Here is a 10,816-nt window from a genome sequence, read left to right as displayed (position 1 = left end):
AAACTTAGAATCCATGATATAAGAGTATTTTTGTCTACTAAAACTCGATACACATTATTAAAATGTATCAGCTGGGCATACGCGCGTTAGCAAACCCCACCTGTTTTTCAGTTGGTACATTTTAGCAATGTGTACCGGATTTTAGTAGACAAAAATACCCTTATATATCATGAATTCTAAGTTTTAAGGTTAAGCGTATTTTAATAATTTTCATTCTCAAAACTTAAAAAAAAAAGAAAAAGAAACTCCCTAAACCCTTACTCACCTCTCTCATTTCTCTCAATCCTTTCTCTCTCATCTCTCTCATCTCTCTCACTCCAACCTTTTCTCTGTCATTCCTACTATAGCTCCAATTGAAAAAATCAGAAACATTTATCTTTAAACAATTTGCCTTTATAAAGAGTTGAGTCATTGACATATTCACCGTCAGGCAAAGTTCATTCAAGATCTCTTCAATTTCACCATCTTCACTAACCTCTCTAATTTCATCATCTGCATATGTTGAATCAACATCTCTAAAAAAACCCTCCAGGCCAATTACCAACTCTTTTGGATGTCATTATGCTTGTGAAAATTAGATAAAATTAGATAAAGACAAAAATTATAAAATAAAAACTCATTATAAAATCATTTTTTGTAAGAAATTGTTTAACAGTGAGTATTTCTGATTTTTTCCAGGTGAATTACCAATTCCTTTATGCTTGTGAAAATTGAATAAAATTATATAAGACAAAAATTATAAGATGAAAACTCATTATAAAATCCGGTACACATTGCTAAAATGTACTGCGTACGCGCGTTAGCAAACCCATATATATATATATATATACATATATATGTATACATATACATATATATGTATGTATATGTATACATATACATACATACATATGTATGTATAGATATACATATATATGTATGTATATGTATACATATATATGTATGTATATGTATACATACATATGTATGTATGTATATGTATACATATATATGTATACATATATATGTATGTATATGTATACATATATATGTATGTATATGTATACATATACATATATGTATACATATATATGTATATGTATATATATATATATATATGTATACATATATATGTAAAGTTAGGTATCTTCATAATCCCTTTAATAAGTGTGTGTAAATGAGTAAGGTGTAAGGAACATTGAGATTTGAACTCATGCACACGATGGGCATCAATATTTTTCTTCCACTTACCATGCTTTAAATGCACGCCCATATCTTATGGCTTATTATAGGTATAAATATAACACACAGTTGCATTAATTTATTTGGGAACCTTTTAAGTACTTCATTCAAACTTTGACTACATTCAGTCTAAATCGGTTACACTACCAAACAAGAAACAATCACAATTGGCCCCATTCCCATTCATAGTTAACCAATTTATGATGAGGCTGTTAACATTCTAGTGTATATATATATATATATATTATATATATATATATATATGTATATAGATATATATGTATATAATATGTGTGTTTACTTACATTTTCAATAAATAGTTTTCCTATAACATATAAAAAGGAAATCAATTTAAAATAGCATTTTGATTTTGTTCCAAAGAAAAACATGAATTAGAATAAATCTAAAGGTAACAGGTATGAAGTAGTGGGTTGGAAATAACGTTTGGTTGTTTCACTTTATAATATAAAATTAGCTCATCTTTTCCTTTATTTAAATCTGCTTAATGTAGTTAAAATGACATACCCACAAAATTGTTGTGATAGAAAAGATGGATTTAAAATTTCTTTAATAGACATGAGCGTTCAAATAAATAAAAAAACTCCCCACGGAGGGTTTTCAAACAAAATTTGCCCATTTCTCAAAAGTACTACTTTGTTGGAATTTAATATATTGTAAGGATTAATTAAGTTTATCTCAATTGCCAAATCATATGCTTTTAATTATTTTTAATAAATTATATCACATATTTTTAAGATTGATAGCTATTTTAGATGATATTGATTTTTTTGTTAAGATACTTGTTTCACTGTGTATACTATTGTTTAAGATTTGATATTAAAAATAATATATATATATATATATATATATATATATATATATATATATATATATATTTGAGTTAAATATGTTTTTAATCCCTAAATTATTAAGCGAATTTATTTTTAGTCCATCTTTCAAAGTAAGATACATTTTAGTTATCTTCCTTAAGGAAACCTTAATTTTTTGTCCTCCAAAACTAACAGCGTTAAAAACAGTTGATGTGGCTAACAGTAGTGTACCACGTCATTTTTTTTATACTGAGTCAACATCTCCTTCTTTGCATCTTCACGCTCAACTTCTCCCATCTATGCATACCAACCTTCTTTTCCATGCTGGTAAATTGGTCTATTTGGGGGTGGGGGAAGAGGCCGAGGTCGAGGACAAGCCTTCTTCCATGCTTCCGTGAGTTCTTTCTCACTTTTCACAGGAGGTGGTTGAAACCTATTTAGAGGAAGATGAGTTTCAGGTCCAACCAAATCCGACAACTCCTTCTCACTACACAAGGAAGTGCGATCCAGAGTATTCATAAACATAGACCGCAAAGGAATTAGTAAGTTTCATTCAAACCTACAAAAAGAAATAAAAAGAGAAAGTCTGCAAAAACTTGCATTCAAGCCTGCAAAAAGAAATAAAAAGAGAAAGTTACAGGCGCCAACTGTAAGGACCTGTAATTATATATAAATATAGAGGCATATATTAAATAAGAAAGAAAAGAAATTAAATTAAGGGGGAGGCTTTTTCTTTATTTTATTAACATATAAACCAGATCAACTTTACCAAACTCTGCACATTTTCTTCAAAGCCATATCCTCTCTCTAAAACTTCAGCCCTAACTTTCTCTACCTTCTTTCTACCAAATCTTGAAATTGAACCGGTGTATTGTCATTTAGGTGGTGATTCTGTGTTACCGGAGTCGAGAGCTTCGACTTGAACCGATCGGTTTCGCGTTCTATAGCGGGTAAGTGGTTTTGCCCTTTTCCTCCACTGTTCTTGAAATTAGGACATGCGATTTTGCTCTTACATGTGCCTTGTGTATTCTTCTTTTCATTCCTTGCCCTATTCTAGCTCTAAGAGTTGTTGGTTGTCACCAATGCGGTGATCTGTAGGTCCTGTTTGGTTCTCCGCTGTGTGGGGTCTTGTTTAAAGTATTCTAACAAGTTGTACTGCTCAACTTCCAAGTAAGGGGAGCCAGTGCCTTGTTAAAAATTTGTTGTATGATATGTATGTATGTTAAATTCGGAGCTGGTATGTTGTTGATATAAAAACTGTGTTATTATTGATAGTTGGAAGAATTGAGGAATTGATGTATAAATTAGAGATTTAAAGTGATGGGTGTTAGCATGTCAAATTTTGGATTAGTGAGTTTAAAAAGGAAATTCTACAGTTTGGTAAAGGTCTTGGGGTCTATTATGTTTGGTTTAAATCCTAAAATAGTTATAATATGAAGTTGAAATTGAGAAGTAACACTTGAGTGCATTCTATACCATTTTAGAGTTAAATTGGAGGGGTTTTGAGAGGTGAATTTTAGAGGGAATGATGGTTTAATAACAGTGGCAGTTTAGGGACTATTTTTGAGTTATCTTAGACTTGTTGCAACTCTTAAAACAATAAAATTTAATCTATATTGGAGTAGAGGCCTTGTGAGGGTTTATGTGCACGGTTTTAGTAAAAAAGAGGACGTGGAGTAGTGAAATGGTGAGGTAAGATGTCTGAATTGTTTTGGAGGGTTGGGAATATGTTATCACACCTATTAGGACTTGTCTAGATGACTAAATCGATAAAATCTGTTCTAAAATGAAAAATGGCTTCATAGGTTGAGTTTTTAGCCCATTTTAGGGGTTCTAAGGGGTGAAAATGAGAAGTAGGACTATTGGAAGTATTCTGTGATTTTGGAGAGTCCTAGCAAGTGCAATTGGACTTGTTGATGTAGGTTGCAAACTGGTTTGAGGGTTTTAAAGGATAGAAATGAAATTGGGTAACTTGTAGAAGTGAATTTGGATTTTTAAAGTGTCAAAAGTGGTTTGATACACCTAGTCTTGGATATACTGATCAAATGGATGTTTGTTTTAACTTATAAACGTGTTTCCCATCAATACCAATGTGTAAAGAATCCCCTTTAGTCATTAAAACAGGTTCCAAGTGCATCAAAAGTCAAATTTCATGGTTGTTGTCAACTGGTATGGGGCTGGACGCCCTCTGGTTTAGCCTTGGCGCCCCTGGATGCGTGGCGGTTCGCGCTGGGCGCCTCTGAGCGCCCCTGGGCGTACCAGCATGCTGTTGTTTTTGTTTTTGATAGTTTTTGGGGTTTCGGATGTCCGTTTTGGACGTTCATTAGGTTGTTTTGGGGGTTTTGGACCCTTCTGGAGCTGTTAGTGGAGGTTTCAGATTGTTTTCTTTACCTAAATATGAGTATTCTTATGCCATGGATGTTTGATGTTGTTTGAGTGTCAGGGTGTATGTATGTCCATATATTTGAATTGTGTGGCTTGAAATAATATGACTGCAAATTGAAAGGATGAAATTTAGTGTGAACTGGACATCTCAGGGTAAGATGATTGAAAGTGATGTATGGGGTGTTATTGTTGTTCTGTATAACTGTATGGAGCTTTGAACTGGTATGTATATCCCTACACTCAAAGCACTGTTCATGCTCAAATAGAGAAGAACAGTGTGAATGGTGAGAGTAGAGGGAGGTCCTCGTCTATAGTCTTAGAGTTTAGACATAGACAGATGGGGGGATTTACCTTGCATAGTGTTGGGGAGGGCCAGCTGAACTATGCAAGTGCAAAGACGACCAATAATTCGACAGCTATACCAATCCGAATGAGTCGTGTTGAGTGTTTGAGTCATGGTTTAAACGGTATGCTTTAATTGTTCTTTTATATGTAACTAAGTATGATGACATCGATTGATTGTACTATATGTTTATTACTTGTTTATCTAGCTCACCCTTGTTTTCTTGTTGTGTGCTGCTTTTGTATGTTTTCCTTTGCAATGATTATCCACTTGGATGGGAGCAGATGTTGTTGAGGAGGTTCCCTTGGAGCAAGAGTTGGAGGATGATGATGCTGCAGTATAGTCTTTTTAGGATTTCTAAATTTAAGTTGGTGTTATTTTGAAATACTCTAAACTGTTTAAGTTTTAAGTTCTGTCCTTTATGTGGATGACTGTAATATCAACTACGGAACTACTATTCTACTCTGACTATTCTCTTTATTGGAATGATGACGTCTTTATTATATAAGTTGTTATATATTTGAGGATGTCACACCAACACCCACCACTGTGTCACCGACTTGCAAATCTTCAATTTTTGGTGCAAAGCCATATCATTAATCACACTATCCCCCCACTGATTAAGAGTCCTAGTTGTTGTCGTCGCAAGAGGTTAATGGCGCGCAATTCAGATTCCTTCATTCGATCAGAGACGGCGGCCGGTGACGGGGACAGAGGTTTGTGGTGGTTCTAGTCGACGAGGTTGCAGTGGTGGACGGAGACGAAGATACAAGGAAGGAGACGGAGGGAGAGGGAGAGAAGCCAGAGACGGAGGGAGAGGGAGAGAAGCCGGAGACGAAGGGAGAGGGAGAGAAGCCGGAGACGAAGGGAGAGGGAGAGAAGCCGGAGACGAAGGGAGAGGGAGACAAGCTGGGAAAGATTCACTCTGTTAGAAAAAGAAAAATAATTTGGCATACACCGTTAGCCAGATCAGTTTGTTTTAACGTGGTTAGTTTGGAAGGATCAAAAATTAAGGTTTCCTTAAAAAGGAAGACTAAAATGTGCCTTACTTTGAAAGAGGAATTAAAAACAAATTTGCTTAATAGTTTAAGAACTAAAAACATATTTAACCCTTTTTTTCTTTTGACTATTTGACGTACCTAATATAAAATTGTCATGAAGATTTAAATTCTAAAATATTTTAGACAAAATAATTGAGTTTAAGAATGTTATGTTAATGAACCTGGAGTGGAAACATTAACTTTATCTATAAAAAGAAATTCTATAGACAAACTTTTATTTTTTAAACATGAACTATGAGGAAACGAGAAGATTATTTAAAATTTAAGGAATTGGAATTAGATAGTTATATTCTTAAATAAAAGAAATATTTACAAATTATTATAATAAAAAAATATTTGTTTACCTAGGAGAGAAGTATAAATAATAATAATAATTTTATAATATTTTAATTTGAAAACATTTAAAATTTATAAGGTATAGTATGATGAAAGATACCTAAAATGAAAAGTTGAAGTAGGAAGTATTTTAAAATGATGGCTAAAAAGTAAGTGTGGGCATGATGTTAGTGAGAGGTGAATATTGAAAAAAGAAAAGGGGATGGAGTTATTAGGGGAGCAGGCAGCAATCCACATTGGTGTATGTTGGTATAGGGGTTTGGTTTGGACAAAATAATAGAGTACACGTGGTATCCAAGTGTTTCAACAGAGTGGAAAGTCACTTCAATTATTAGTCAAACTATTATTAGACTACATTATTTTTTATCTTAACAAAATTATATTACACCAATCAACTACAAGCATAAGCATTATTCTTCCCAACCCTCAACTACCCTTTCCTTACTTTCCACACCTACACTTTTCTACGTCCCACACCCTACCCTACAAAATGTCTCTCAACTTCTACCTTCTTTTTCTTTAACCTTTTTATTTACATATATATAAATAAATAAAATAAGATAAACTTACTTACCTTTTTAAGTATTTATGTAAAGGGTAAATTTAAATTTAACTTAATTTCATAAAATTAATTCACATTTGTATTTATCAATATTATTATATAATTTTTTTTCTTTTTCTAATTTTACCTTCCAGTTCATATTCTTTTTCAATTTTACTTTTTCAAATGACTTTTCTTTCATTTAATCAGTGTTTTTAAAATTAAATAAATTAAAATCATTTACAAAGTAAATAAATTTATTTTTATAATTATATATTGATTATTTTTTCTTATTATAAAAAAAAGTAAACACACTTTCTCACTCATATGTTTTCACTGTTTTTATATAATATAAATTTAACATATCTTTGATTAATAGAAATTTTTAATTAAATACATATATCAAATATAAAATAAAGTAATCAAAAAATAAAATTTTAATTTTAATATTAATTAGACTTTAAATATAATCATTTATATAAAATTTATATATAAAATAAGATTTAGACCTATATAACAGGTTTAATTTATCTCTGATTAACCTAAAATCAGGTAACCTAGCCATGATTGATGATGTATATAATTATGAACTAAAATTAGAAATGGTTCTAAAAAGAAGAGGGCTATATGTGTGACCAATTTAGTATTCCATTTGACGAATGACTATGCATAGGTACTGCTTAACTTTTTACCATTAAAGCGTTTCACTTGGTCATTAACCCGTGTCCTTCGTGGGAAATCATTTAAGCACTGTGCCAGATTTATTTAGGAAACCAATGGACCACCCTACTTTTTCTGTCATCACAAAACCACTCTCAACTATATTTAGATGTCTCATTCTTCATATCTTCAAATTTTTCTTCTAACAAGACAATTAACTAATATATTATCTACAGTATTTATTTCAAATAGCACTGTTTATTCATTATCATTCGATTTTAAAAATTAAAAAATATAACAATTAAAACAATTTATTTAATACTTTCTAAAAATTCTTCTTCGAAATTTTTAAAAGTTTATTTCGCTTTTCCGATTAACTGAAACCTAGAATTTTAACATTTTGGATATCTTTTTATGAGAAAGAAAAAAAAAAGAGATGAGAAAGAAGTCTATCTTAAAATAAGTGATGATATATTCACATTTCTAAAAACAAAAAATATTGAAATAATAATTCAAAAAAACAATATTTTTATTATATTTATTTTATGTTTTAATTTAAAATTATAATATACATTATTATATTATTAAAAGAAGTTGTCAAATAAGTATTTTTTAGAACGATGAAAGTATTATTTTCCATATATATATATATATATATATATATATATTCAAAGATTTTTTTGTTGGAAGTGGTTAAAAACCATTTATACAAAATTAATGAAAAATAGAATCAATAATAATGTAAATTGTCGTTTTTGTTTAAAGTTTTTTTCTTAGTTGCTCTTACTAAAAAATGTATGTGACATTTGCTTTGAGGAGTATGAATAAACATACTTCAACCCTAAATAATTGGCATGCTGACAATTTGTAAAAACTTGAAGGTTGTGCAACCTTTTCGAATGAGTGGAAATTGGATCAAATTTAAGTAGAGTTCAATAACCTTTTTTATAAACCAACTATATTTATGGTTTTAATATTGTGTTATAAAAATACTTAAAACATTTTTACCATACTATAAATTACTTTTAATAAATTTTATTTACAAAAAGAAATATTATTTATAGATAAGTCACATATGAATTATTTCAAAATAAAAAATACAAAAATCTTAATTTATAATAAAATAATGCTTTTATCGATATAAAAAAAAACGTAAACAACTTCTACTAAATGCTTTAATATGTTTAACTTCAAAAATATTATTTTAGATAGTACCGATGAAACAGATAAATATTGCTATTAATATTTATAATAATATAAAATTTCTCTAGTTAGTTTATATAATTTTTAAAAAAATTATTTTTTTCATATATAAGATGTATAGTTGTTAATTTTTTATTATTGCTTTATTCAATTTTTATTTTTTAATATCTTGTATATTATATTTGTTAATTTTCCTAAAGCCTTTTAATCAATTTTAGTTTTCAATATTTTATAAATCAAATAAACAAAAAGATCAACTCAAATATATTTAAAAAAAATTATATATTTTTATTAAATTGAATTATTATATTTTAAGTTTAAAATATATAAACACTTGCTATGCTGTAATATTTCATTTAATAGTATAAAATTATTAAATAAAATATTATAAAATTAATAAAAAAAATATATGATTTATCTGTCATAATAATTATACTAATATAATATACCGTTTTTTTTTCAAACAAAAATAACTCTTATACCAAATATTTAAAAAAAAACCTATAAAAACTACTTTGTTGCTTTCTTGCTTTTCACCAAAGACCTATCATCACCTACCTCATTGCAAGCTTATATGGTGAAGTGACCATCACAAAAAAAACAACAAAACACACTTGGGTAAGCCCATGAAAAAAATATTTTCCTAAATTATTTAAAATTTGTCATATATTAGCTAAACTCATAAAATACCATATGTCGGATATATACTCACACAAACATTTGACATAGGTCTACACTGTAGGTATGCACATGTATTAGTATTTGTGTTGTAAATTCATAAACATAGGGATTATATAATCACCCTACCATTCATAAGGTTAGTCATCTTCATGTCTAAAATCAAAATACTTTAGTGACTAGAATCTACAGACATTTTCTGTCAACATTCCTCTCCAGACAACTTTAGTGGCTAGTAATCTTCCATATATCAATGCATATACTAATACTATTACCACAAAGAATTTCTCCTTGAGATTCTTTTAACAATCACCACAACACATATCCATAACAATATCACCATCTCAATAAAATGCTATAATAATCATAAACATACATAAAGTCCATTTAAATTGATCTCAAATAGCCAAATAAAAAAAATAAAATCCAACATATAATGTGGTGCTTAAGGTGGCGTCTAACGCTAAACCTTTCGCAAAAGGATGCACTTAGCAACACTCCTAACACTTAGCGATAATCCTGGTGTTCAAGATCATTCTTCTCATAAAAATATGAGCGCTTAGTGACACTTTCTAGCGCTCAGTGTCTTGGAAATAAAATTCGCTAGACCTGTAATACAACAATGACGTTCAATAGCACCCAGTGCCAAACCATTCGCAAAATGGACACTCAATAATATTTTTTGTCACTCAACCTCCTGGAGCTAAAATGCTCTTAGACGAAGCTGACGCTCAAAGCCAATATAACATCGTTTAACGCTATACTAGTTCACAACAAAGCACATTTTTATGATTTTCCGTAAACTTGGACCTGATCAGTTGCTCATATTGGTACTCCTTTTTCAGTGAGTTGGTTCAAAACAGTTTTTAAACATTAAAACTTATATCAAGTCGCTTAATTGCTTAGATCTTAACTTTTGTCAATCACACAAACTTAAGTAACAATCAAACAAGAATAAATCCTCAAAGTACAATTCAATTTAGAGATACAAACTAATAAGATTAATCAACATGCAAAGTAATCATATTTCTCAAATTCATTCACACTAAAGCAACTAGTTTCCCTTATCTTGACAAGACTGATCATGACATAATAAGCCAAAATGTCATCTAACTCACAAGTATATCCTTTTTACACTAAAGGCACAAAATAGAAAAATCATATATGTAGATACAGAAAATACGAGAAAAATGGATTCAAAACTAACTTATCCAAAAAAAATTGATCAATTGATCTTATGAGTTTGTCCCAAGAAAAAATATTTCCGTATACTATCTACAAAAGATGAATGGATCATAGAAATCTTAAAAGAGAAAAAAAAGCTTTTAAAAAAGAATTTTTAGAAAAGCAAAACTGTTTTAAAAAACTCTTATAAATTTTCTATTCATATAAAAAAGTTTATCATTAAAGGAATAAATTTTTAATATTTAAAATGCACTAGTTTATCAGTTACATGTATTTTCTCAATATCTATCTAGAACTACTTAATTTCTTATAGACATATATTAGATCCACGGTACTCTTAATTATAAATTGTAAAATATTAAATAATTGTGTT

The sequence above is a fragment of the Vigna umbellata genome, chromosome 1, assembly GCF_029865625.1.
Source record: "Vigna umbellata cultivar VRB3 chromosome 1, Vumbellata_1.0, whole genome shotgun sequence".
Lineage (NCBI taxonomy): Eukaryota > Viridiplantae > Streptophyta > Magnoliopsida > Fabales > Fabaceae > Vigna > Vigna umbellata.
This window is presented reverse-complemented; position numbering follows the sequence as displayed.